Consider the following 10,475-nt stretch of genomic DNA (forward strand, 5'->3'; position numbering starts at 1 on the left):
ATCTACATATAATATGAGAAATGCTACAGAGCTCCCACTCACTTTCTTGTAAACACAGGCTTCTCCATAAGTCTGTGTAAACCCAAACGCTTTGATCATCTCATCAAAGCGAATGTTCCAACTCCGAGATGCTTGCACCAGCCCATAAATCGAGCGTTGGAGCTTGCACACTTTGTCAGCATTCTTAGGATCGACAAAACCTTCCGGCTGCATCATATACAATTCTTCCTTAAGGAAACCATTAAGGAATGCCGTTTTGACGTCCATTTGCCATATTTCATAATCGTAGAATGCGGCAATTGCTAACATGATTCGGACGGACTTCAGCTTCGCTACCGGTGAGAAAGTCTCATCGTAGTCAACCCCTTGAACTTGTCGATAACCCTTAGCGACAAGCCGAGCTTTATAGATGGTCACATTACCATCCGCGTCTGTCTTCTTCTTAAAGATCCATTTATTTTCTATGGCTCGCCGCTCAATGGGCAAGTCAGTCAAAGTCCATACTTCGTTTTCATACATGGATCCTATCTCGGATTTCATGGCTTCTAGCCATTTGTCGGAATCCAGGCCCGCCATCGCTTCTTCATAGTTCGAAGGTTCACCGTTGTCTAACAGCATGATTTCCAAGACAGGGTTGCCGTACCACTCTGGTGCGGAACGTGTCCTTGTGGACCTTCGAATTTCAGTAGGGGCTTGATCAGAAGTATCTTGATCATTGTCATTAACTTCCTCTCTAGTCGGTGCAGGCACCTCAGGAACATTTTCTTGAGTTGCGCCATTTTCTGGTTCAAGAGGTAATACTTCATCAAGCTCTACTTTCCTCCCACTTACTTCTTTCGAGAGAGACTCTTTCTCCAGAAAGGACCCATTCTTGGCAACAAAGATCTTGCCTTCGGATCTGAGGTAGAAGGTGTACCCAATAGTTTCTTTTGGGTATCCTATGAAGACGCATTTTTCCGACTTGGGTTCGAGCTTTTCAGGTTGAAGTCTCTTGACATAAGCATCGCATCCCCAAACTTTTAGAAACGACAGCTTAGGTTTCTTCCCAAACCATAATTCATACGGTGTCGTCTCAACGGATTTCGACGGAGCCCTATTTAAAGTGAATGTGGCAGTCTCTAAAGCATAGCCCCAAAAGGATAGCGGTAAATCGGTAAGAGACATCATAGATCGCACCATATCTAACAGAGTGCGATTACGACGTTCGGACACACCATTACGCTGAGGTGTTCCAGGCGGCGTGAGTTGTGAAACTATTCCACATTTTCTTAAGTGTGTCCCAAACTCATGACTCAAGTATTCTCCTCCACGATCTGATCGTAGAAACTTGATTTTCCTGTCACATTGATTTTCAACCTCACTCTGAAATTCCTTGAACTTTTCAAAGGTTTCAGACTTGTGTTTCATTAAGTAGATATACCCATACCTACTTAAATCATCAGTGAGGGTGAGAACATAACGATAGCCACCGCGAGCCTCAACACTCATTGGACCGCACACATCAGTATGTATGATTTCCAATAAGTCGGTTGCTCGCTCCATTGTTCCTGAGAATGGAGTCTTGGTCATTTTACCCATAAGGCATGGTTCGCATGTGTCAAATGATTCATAATCAAGAGACTCTAAAAGTCCATCAGCATGGAGCTTATTCATGCGTTTGACACCTATGTGACCAAGGCGGCAGTGCCACAGGTATGTGGGACTATCATTATCAACCTTACTTCTTTTGGTACTCACATTATGAACATGTGTAGCATCACGTTCGAGATTCATAAAGAATAAACCATTCACCATAGGAGCATGACCATAAAACATATCTCTCATAAAAATGGAACAACCATTATTCTCAGATTTAAAAGAGTAGCCATCTCAAATTAAACGAGATCCCGATACAATGTTCATGCTCAAAGCTGGCACTAAATAACAATTATTAAGGTTTAAAACTAATCCCGAAGGGAGATGCAGAGGTAGCGTGCCGACGGCGATCACATTGACCTTCGAACCATTCCCGACGCGCATCGTCACCTCGTCCTTTGCCAGTTTCCGCTTATTCCGCAGCCCCTGCTTTGAGTTACAAATGTGAGCAACTGCACCGGTATCAAATACCCAGGAGCCACTACGGGCACTAGTAAGGTACACATCAATTACATGTATATCACATATACCTTTTGTTTTGCCGGCCTTCTTATCCGCTAAGTACTTAGGGCAGTTCCGCTTCCAGTGACCGCTTCCCTTGCAATAAAAGCACTCAGTCTCGGGCTTGGGTCCATTCTTTGGCTTCTTCCCGGCAGCTTGCTTGCCGGGCGCGGCAACCTCCTTGCCGTCCTTCTTGAAGTTCTTTTTACCCTTGCCTTTCTTGAACTTAGTGGTTTTATTGACCATCAACACTTGATGTTCCTTCCTGACTTCTACCTCTGCTGATTTCAGCATAGCAAATACTTCAGGAATGGTCTTTTCCATCCCCTACATATTGAAGTTCATCACAAAGCTCTTGTAGCTTGGTGGAAGCGACTGGAGGATTCTGTCAATGACCGCATCATCCGGGAGATTAACTCCCAGCTGAGTCAAGCGGTTATGCAACCCAGACATAGTGAGTATGTGCTCACTGACAGAACTGTTTTCCTCCATCTTACAGCTGAAGAATTTGTCGGAGACTTCATATCTCTCGACCCGGGCATGAGCTTGGAAAACCATTTTCAGCTCTTCGAACATCTCATATGCTCCATGTCTCTCAAAACGCTTTTGGAGCCCCGGCTCTAGGCTGTAAAGCATGCCGCACTGAATGAGGGAGTAGTCATCGGAACGTGCCTGCCAAGCGTTCATAACATCTTGTTCTGCAGGGAGAACGGGTGCGTCACCAAGCGGTGCTTGTAGGACATAATCTTTCTTGGCAGCTATGAGGATGATCCTCAGGTTCCGGACCCAGTCCGTATAGTTGCTGCCATCGTCTTTCAGCTTGGTTTTCTCTAGGAACGCGTTGAAGTTGAGGACTACGTTGGCCATTTAATCTACAAGACATATTGTAAAATATTTAGACTAAGTTCATGATAATTAAGTTCAACTAATCAAATTATTAATGAACTCCCACTTAGATTAGACATCCCTCCAGTCATCTAAGTATTACATGATCCGAGTTTAACTAGACCGTGTCCGATCATCACGTGTGACGGACTAGTCAACGTCGGTGAACATCTTCATATTGATCGTATCTTCTATACGACTCATGCTCAACATTTCGGTCTTCTGTGTTCCGAGGCCATGTCTGTACATGCTAGGCTTGTCAAGTTAACCTAAGTGTTTGCATGTGTAAATCTGTCTTACACCTGTTGTATGTGAACGTCTGAATAAAACACCCGATCATCACGTGGTGTTTTGAAACAGCGAACTGTCGCAACGGTGCACAGTTAGGGGGAACACTTCTTGAATTTATTGTGAGGGATCATCTTATTTACTACCGTCGTTCTAAGTAAACAAGATGCAAAACATGATAAACATCCCATGCAATCAAATAACAAACGTGACATGATATGGCCAATATCACATAGCTCCTTTGATCTCCATCTTGGGGCTCCATGATCATCTTGTCACCGGCTTGACACCATGATCTCCATCATCATGATCTCCATCATCGTGTCTCCATGAAGTTGCTCGCCAACTATTACTTCTACTACTATGGCTAACGCGTTTAGCAATAAAGTAAAGTAATTTACATGGCGTTTCTCGATGACACGCAGGTCATAAAAAGAATAAAGACAACTCCTATGGCTCCTGCCGGTTGTCATACTCATCGACATGCAAGTCGTGAATCCTATTACAATAGCATGAACATCTCATACATCACATATAGATCATTCATCATTCATCACAACTTTGGCCATATCATATCACAAACCACTTGCTGCAAAAACAAGTTAGACGTCCTCTAATTGTTGTTGCAAGTTTTACGTGGCTGACTTAGGGTTCTAGCAAGAACGTTTTCTTACCTATGTTAAAGCCACAACGTGATTTGTCAACTTCTATTTACCCTTCATAAGGACCATGTTCATCGATTCCGCTCCAACTAAAGTGAGAGAGACAGACACCCGCCAGCCACCTTATGCAACTAGTGCATGTTAGTCGGTGGAACCGGTCTCACGTAAGCGTACGTGTAAGGTTGGTCCGGGCCGCTTCATCCCACAATACCGCTGAAGCAAGAAAGGACTAGTAACGGCAAGAGAGTTGACAAATCTACGCCCACAACAAATTGTGTTCTACTCGCGCAAGAAGAACTACGCATAGACCTAGCTCATGATGCCACTGTTGGGGAACGTTGCAGAAAACAAAAATTTTCCTACTCGTTTCACCAAGATCATCTAGGAGTTCATCTAGCAACGAGTGATTAGATGCATCTACATACCTTTGTAGATTGCGCACGGAAGCGTTCAAAAGAACGGTGATGATGTAGTCGTACTCGACGTGATCCAAATCACCGATGACCAGCGCCGAACGGACGGCACCTCCGCGTTCAACACACGTACGGGACGGGAGACGTCTCCTCCTTCTTGATCCAGCAAGGGGGGAGGAGAGGTTGATGAAGATCCAGCAGCACGACGGCGTGGTGGTGGATGCAGGGCGTCACAGCAGCAGGGCTTCGCCGAGACTACGAGGGAGAGACGTAACGGGGGGAGGTGGAGGCGCCAGGGGCTGGTGTATGAAGTCCCTCCTCTCCCCCACTATATATAGGGGTGCCAGGGGGGCGCCGGCCCTAGTAGATGAGATCTACTAGGGGGGGCGGCGGCCTAGGGGAGGTTTCCCTCCCCCCAAGGCACCTAGGGGTGCCTTCCACCACTAGGACTCCTCCTAGGGGGAAACCCTAGGCGCATGGGCCTATAGGGGCTTGTGCCCTTGGCCCATGATGGCCAAGGCGCACCCCCTACAGCCCATGTGCCCCCCCGGGACAGGTGGCCCCACCCGGTGGACCCCCGGGACCCTTCCGGTGGTCCCGGTACAATACCGATAACCCCGAAACTTGTCCCGATGCCCGAAATAGCACTTCCTATATATAATTCTTTACCTCCGGACCATTCCGGAACTCCTCGTGACGTCCGGGATCTCATCCGGGACTCCGAACAACATTCGGGTTTCTGCATATCCATATCTTCATAACCCTAGCGTCACCGAACCTTAAGTGTGTAGACCCTACGGGTTCGGGAGACATGCAGACATGACCGAGACGCTCTCAGTCAATAACCATCAGCGGGATCTGGATACCCATGATGGCTCCCACATGCTCCTCGATGTTGTCATCGGATGAACCACGATGTCGAGGATTCGATCAAACCCTGTATGCAATTCCCTTTGTCAATCGGTACGTTACTTGCCCGAGACTCGATCGTCGGTATCCCAATACCTTGTTCAGTCTCGTTACCGGCAAGTCAATTTACTCGTACCGTAATGCATGATCCCGTGTCCAACAGCTTGGTCACATTGAGCTCAATATGATGATGCATTACCGAGTGGGCCCAGAGATACCTCTCCGTCATACGGAGTGACAAATCCCAGTCTCGATCCGTGTCAACCCAACAGCTACTTTCGGAGATACCTGTAATGCACCTTTATAGTCACCCAGTTACGTTGTGACGTTTGATACACCCAAGGCACTCTTACGGTATCCGGGAGTTACACGATCTCATGGTCGAAGGAAGAGATACTTGACACTTGCAAAGCTCTAGCAAAACGAACTACACGATCTTTTATGCTATGCTTAGGATTGGGTCTTGTCCATCACATCATTCTCCTAATGATGTGATCCCGTTATCAACGACATCCAATGTCCATAGTCAGGAAACCATGACTATCTGTTGATCACAACGAGCTGGTCAACTAGAGGCTTACCAGGGACATAGTGTGGTCTAAGTATTCACACGTGTATTACGATTTCCGGATAATACAGTTATAGCATGAATAAAAGACAATTATCATGAACAATGAAATATAATAATACTTTTATTATTGCCTTTAGGGCATATTTCCAACAGACTGTTGGGGAACGTTGCAGAAAATTAAAATTTTTCCTACGGTTTCACCAAGATCCATCTATGAGTTCATCTAAGCAACGAGTCTAGGGAGAGAGTTTGCATCTACATACCACTTGTAGATCGCGTGCGGAAGCTTGCAAGGTGATGATGTAGTCGTACTCGACGTGATCCAAATCACCAATGACCAGCGCCGAACGGACGGCACCTCCGCGTTCAACACACGTACGGGACGGGAGACGTCTCCTCCTTCTTGATCCAGCAAGGGGGAAGGAGAGGTTGATGAAGATCCAGCAGCACGACGGCGTGGTGGTGGATGCAGGGCGTCACAGCAGCAGGGCTTCGCCGAGACTACGAGGGAGAGACGTAACGGGGGGAGGTGGAGGCGCCAGGGGCTGGTGTAAAATCCCTCCTCTCCCCCCCACTATATATAGGGGTGCCAGGGGGGGCGCCGGCCCTAGTAGATGAGATCTACTAGGGGGGCGGCGGCCAAGGGGAGGTTTCCCTCCCCCCCAAGGCACCTAGGGGTGCCTTCCACCACATGGACTCTTCCATGGTGGAAACCCTAGGCGCATGGGCCTATAGGGGCTGGTGCCCTTGGCCCATCTAGGCCAAGGCGCACCCCCTACAGCCCATGTGGCCCCCCGGGACAGGTGGACCCACCCGGTGGACCCCCGGGACCCTTCCGGTGGTCCCGGTACAATACCGATAACCCCAAAACTTGTCCCGATGCCCTAAATAGCACTTCCTATATATAATTCTTTACCTCTGGACCATTCCGGAACTCCTCGTGACGTCCGGGATCTCATCCGGGACTCCGAACAACATTCGGGTTTCTGCATATACATATCTTCATAACCCTAGCGTCACCGAACCTTAAGTGTGTAGACCCTACGGGTTCGGGAGACAAGCAGACATGACCGAGACGAATCTCCGGTCAATAACCAACAGCGGGATCTGGATACCCATGTTGGCTCCCACATGCTCCACGATGATCTCATCGGATGAACCACGATGTCGAGGATTCAATCAATCCCGTACGCTATTCCCTTTGTCTATCGATATGTTACTTGCCCGAGATTCGATCGTCGGTATCCCAATACCTCGTTCAATCTCGTTACCGGCAAGTCACTTTACTCGTACCGTAATGCATGATCCCATGACCAGACACTTGGTCACTCTGAGCTCATTATGATGATGCATTACCGAGTGGGCCCAGTGATACCTCTCCGTCATACGGAGTGACAAATCCCAGTCTTGATCCATGTCACCCAACAGACATTTTCGGAGATACCCGTAGTCTACCTTTATAGTCACCCAGTTACGTTGTGACGTTTGGCATACCCAAAGCACTCCTACGGTATCCGGGAGTTACACGATCCCATGGTCTAAGGAAAAGATACTTTGACATTGGAAAACTCTAGCAAACGAACTATACGATCTTGTGCTATGTTTAGGATTGGGTCTTGTCCATCACATCATTCTCCTAATGATGTGATCTCGTTATCAATGACATCCAGTGTCCATAGTCAGGAAACCATAACTATCTGTTGATCAACGAGCTAGTCAACTAGAGGCTCACTAGGGACATGTTGGTGTCTGTTATTCACACATGTATTACGATTTCCGGATAACACAATTATAGCATGAATAAAGACAATTATCATGAACAAGGAAATATAATAATAATGCTTTTATTATTGCCTCTAGGGCATATTTCCAACAGTACCCATGTGGCCATTGAGGTCTCCTCCTATGAAGAGCTTCTCGCCAATCGGTACACTCCTAACCATGTCCTCCAGGCCTTCCCAGAACTCCCTCTTGGTGTTCTCATTGTGGCCTACTTGCAAGGCATACGCGTTGATAACATTGAGAACTAAGTCCCCAACTACAAGCTTGACGAGGATAACTGGTCCCCATGTCTCTTGACGTCTACCACTCCATACTTGAGGCTCTTGTTGATCAAGATGTCAACGCCATTTCTGTTTGCAGCCGTCCCCATGTATCACAGCTTGAAGCCGGTATCCTCCACCTCCTTCGCCTTCTATCCCCTCCATTTGGTTTCTTGGATGCAAAGGATATCAACACCTCTCCTCATCGTTGCATCAACTAGCTCCCGAAGCTTCCCTGTCAGAGACCCTATGTTCCAGCTACCTGAGTGAAGCAGGACAAAGGTTTTGGAGGAGCAACTCCACCTTGTTGCTACAATGTGTACAGCACAAATGTTGAAGGAACAACTTCAACGAGTTGCGCTAGATATCACTCTAGAGACGAATGTAGGCCGATATGGCAGCAAGAGTTCAATCCAGAACTCCTAGAGCACAAGATCTACTCCAAGATCTTAGATAAGAACAACAAGTTCTATTATAGGTAGTGGGTACATAGTCTGGGTACAAAGTTGAGGTGAGGGCCTCTATTTACAGGGCTTTGGGAAGCCTTCACATATGGAGATGGAGTTGCAACTGCTTACAAGGTACTGCTATGTAGCACCCAAGAGGCGATTCTATCCCAATCACGTGATGAACTCATGATCAGGGCACAATCGCATTTCGAGCGCGTAGCAAAGTGGACATCAAGCAAAGTGGACATCAATACAACATACCGTGTACTGAATAGATGAGAATACAAGATAAAGGCTTACACTCACCACAAGCTACAACACGAATACAATAGCTCATCAATACATAGCAATCATCATACAAAAGAGCAGGATCTGACTACGTATGTAATCAAACAAAAAAGAAGAATGACATCCACCCTGCTAAGCCTAGGCTCCCGACATGGAACCTATCCCTTGATCGAAGAAGAAGAAGAACTCCAAAAGCAAGCAAGCATCGCTCTCACGTCAGATCATGGCATTACTTGTACCTACAACTGTTGTTGTAGTAATCTGTGAGCCACGAGGACTCAGCAATCCCATTACCATGGGTATCAAGACTAGCAAAGCATTGTATGGTGGCTAACTTACGAGTACAAGAGTAAGATGAGAAAATACGCAAATGGTCGCAAACTAGTAATGATCAAGAAGTGATCCTGAACTACTTATGTTCAAACATGACCCCACCGTGTTCTCTTCTCGAACTTACTCAAAAAGAAACGGTCACGGTTACACACGTGATTGGTGTATTTTAAATCGGATATGATGTCAAGTTCTCTACAACCGGATATTAAAAATTCCCATCTGCCACATAACCGCGGGCACGGCTCTCGAAAGTTTAAACCCTGCAGGGGTGTCCCAACTTAGCCCATGACAAGCTCTCACGATCAACGGAGGAAAATCCTCCTCCCGGAACAACCCGGTCAAACTCGGAATCCCGGTTCACAAGACATTTTGACAATGGTAAAACAAGTCCAGCAAGACCTCCCGATGTGCCGACACCCTGATAGTAGCCGCGCATATCTCGTCTTAGGCCACGATCGGATGGGACAAGCTACGAGTAAAACCAGATCCTCGGGTTTCCCCGTGGTGGCCCCGCAGGCTGCCCATTTGGGACCAACACCATCAGCACTGGCCCCTTGTAATATGTGGAATAAGAATCCTCGGGTTCATGACGCCCGATGAGTTAATTAATTAATTCAGTATTATTATGTTGGCAAATGTTAAAACCAATGTTGGGCCTTGCTGGAAGAGTTTTATTCAAAGCGAACTGTCAAGGGGGGCCATAAACCCCAACCGTGTTAGGAACGAAAAATCAAGGAACATAACACCGATATGACGAAAACTAGGGCGGCAAGAGTGGAACAAAACACCAGGCAAAAGGCTAAGCCTTCCACCCTTTACCAAGTATATAGCATTAATTAAATAAGAGGTATTGTGATATCCCATGAAATCCATGTTCCGACATGGAATAAACTACAACTGCACCTGCAACTAGCAACGCTATAAGAGGGGCTAAGCAACGTGGTAACATAGCCAAACAACGGTTTGCTGGGATGGGGAAAAGGTTAGAGGTTGTTTCATGGCATATTAGGAGGTTTGATAAACAAGTTGTAGGTAGCGTGACACAGCAATAGCATCGAGACAACTAGCAAAGCAAAGATAGTAGTGGTATCCAGGGTAATGGTCATCTTGCCTGAAATCCCGCTAGGAAGAAGACCGGGCCATGAAGTAGACGAACCAACATAGTCGAACGGCTCCTCACAATCGCAACGTAACCAAAACTATCAAGGAGAAGCGCAACCGAAAAGAAGCAAACATCATGGTAAACAACTATAACATAAACATGGCATGATGCACAATCAAGTATGATGCATGTCCGGTTTAATAAGGCATGGCATGGCAAAGTGCAACAAATGATACTACACATTAAGTGGAACTCAATATGCAACGAGTTGCATATTGACGAAACACCACATTCAAATTATTTAGTTTGCTCTCGTTTATGACAAGACAAGATTAAATGTTGGTTAACATGGAAAAAGGTGAAGCATGAGTAAACTAACTATTTAGGCAAGTTTAAA

This window comes from Triticum dicoccoides, chromosome 5A (assembly GCF_002162155.2).
Source record: "Triticum dicoccoides isolate Atlit2015 ecotype Zavitan chromosome 5A, WEW_v2.0, whole genome shotgun sequence".
NCBI lineage: Eukaryota > Viridiplantae > Streptophyta > Magnoliopsida > Poales > Poaceae > Triticum > Triticum dicoccoides.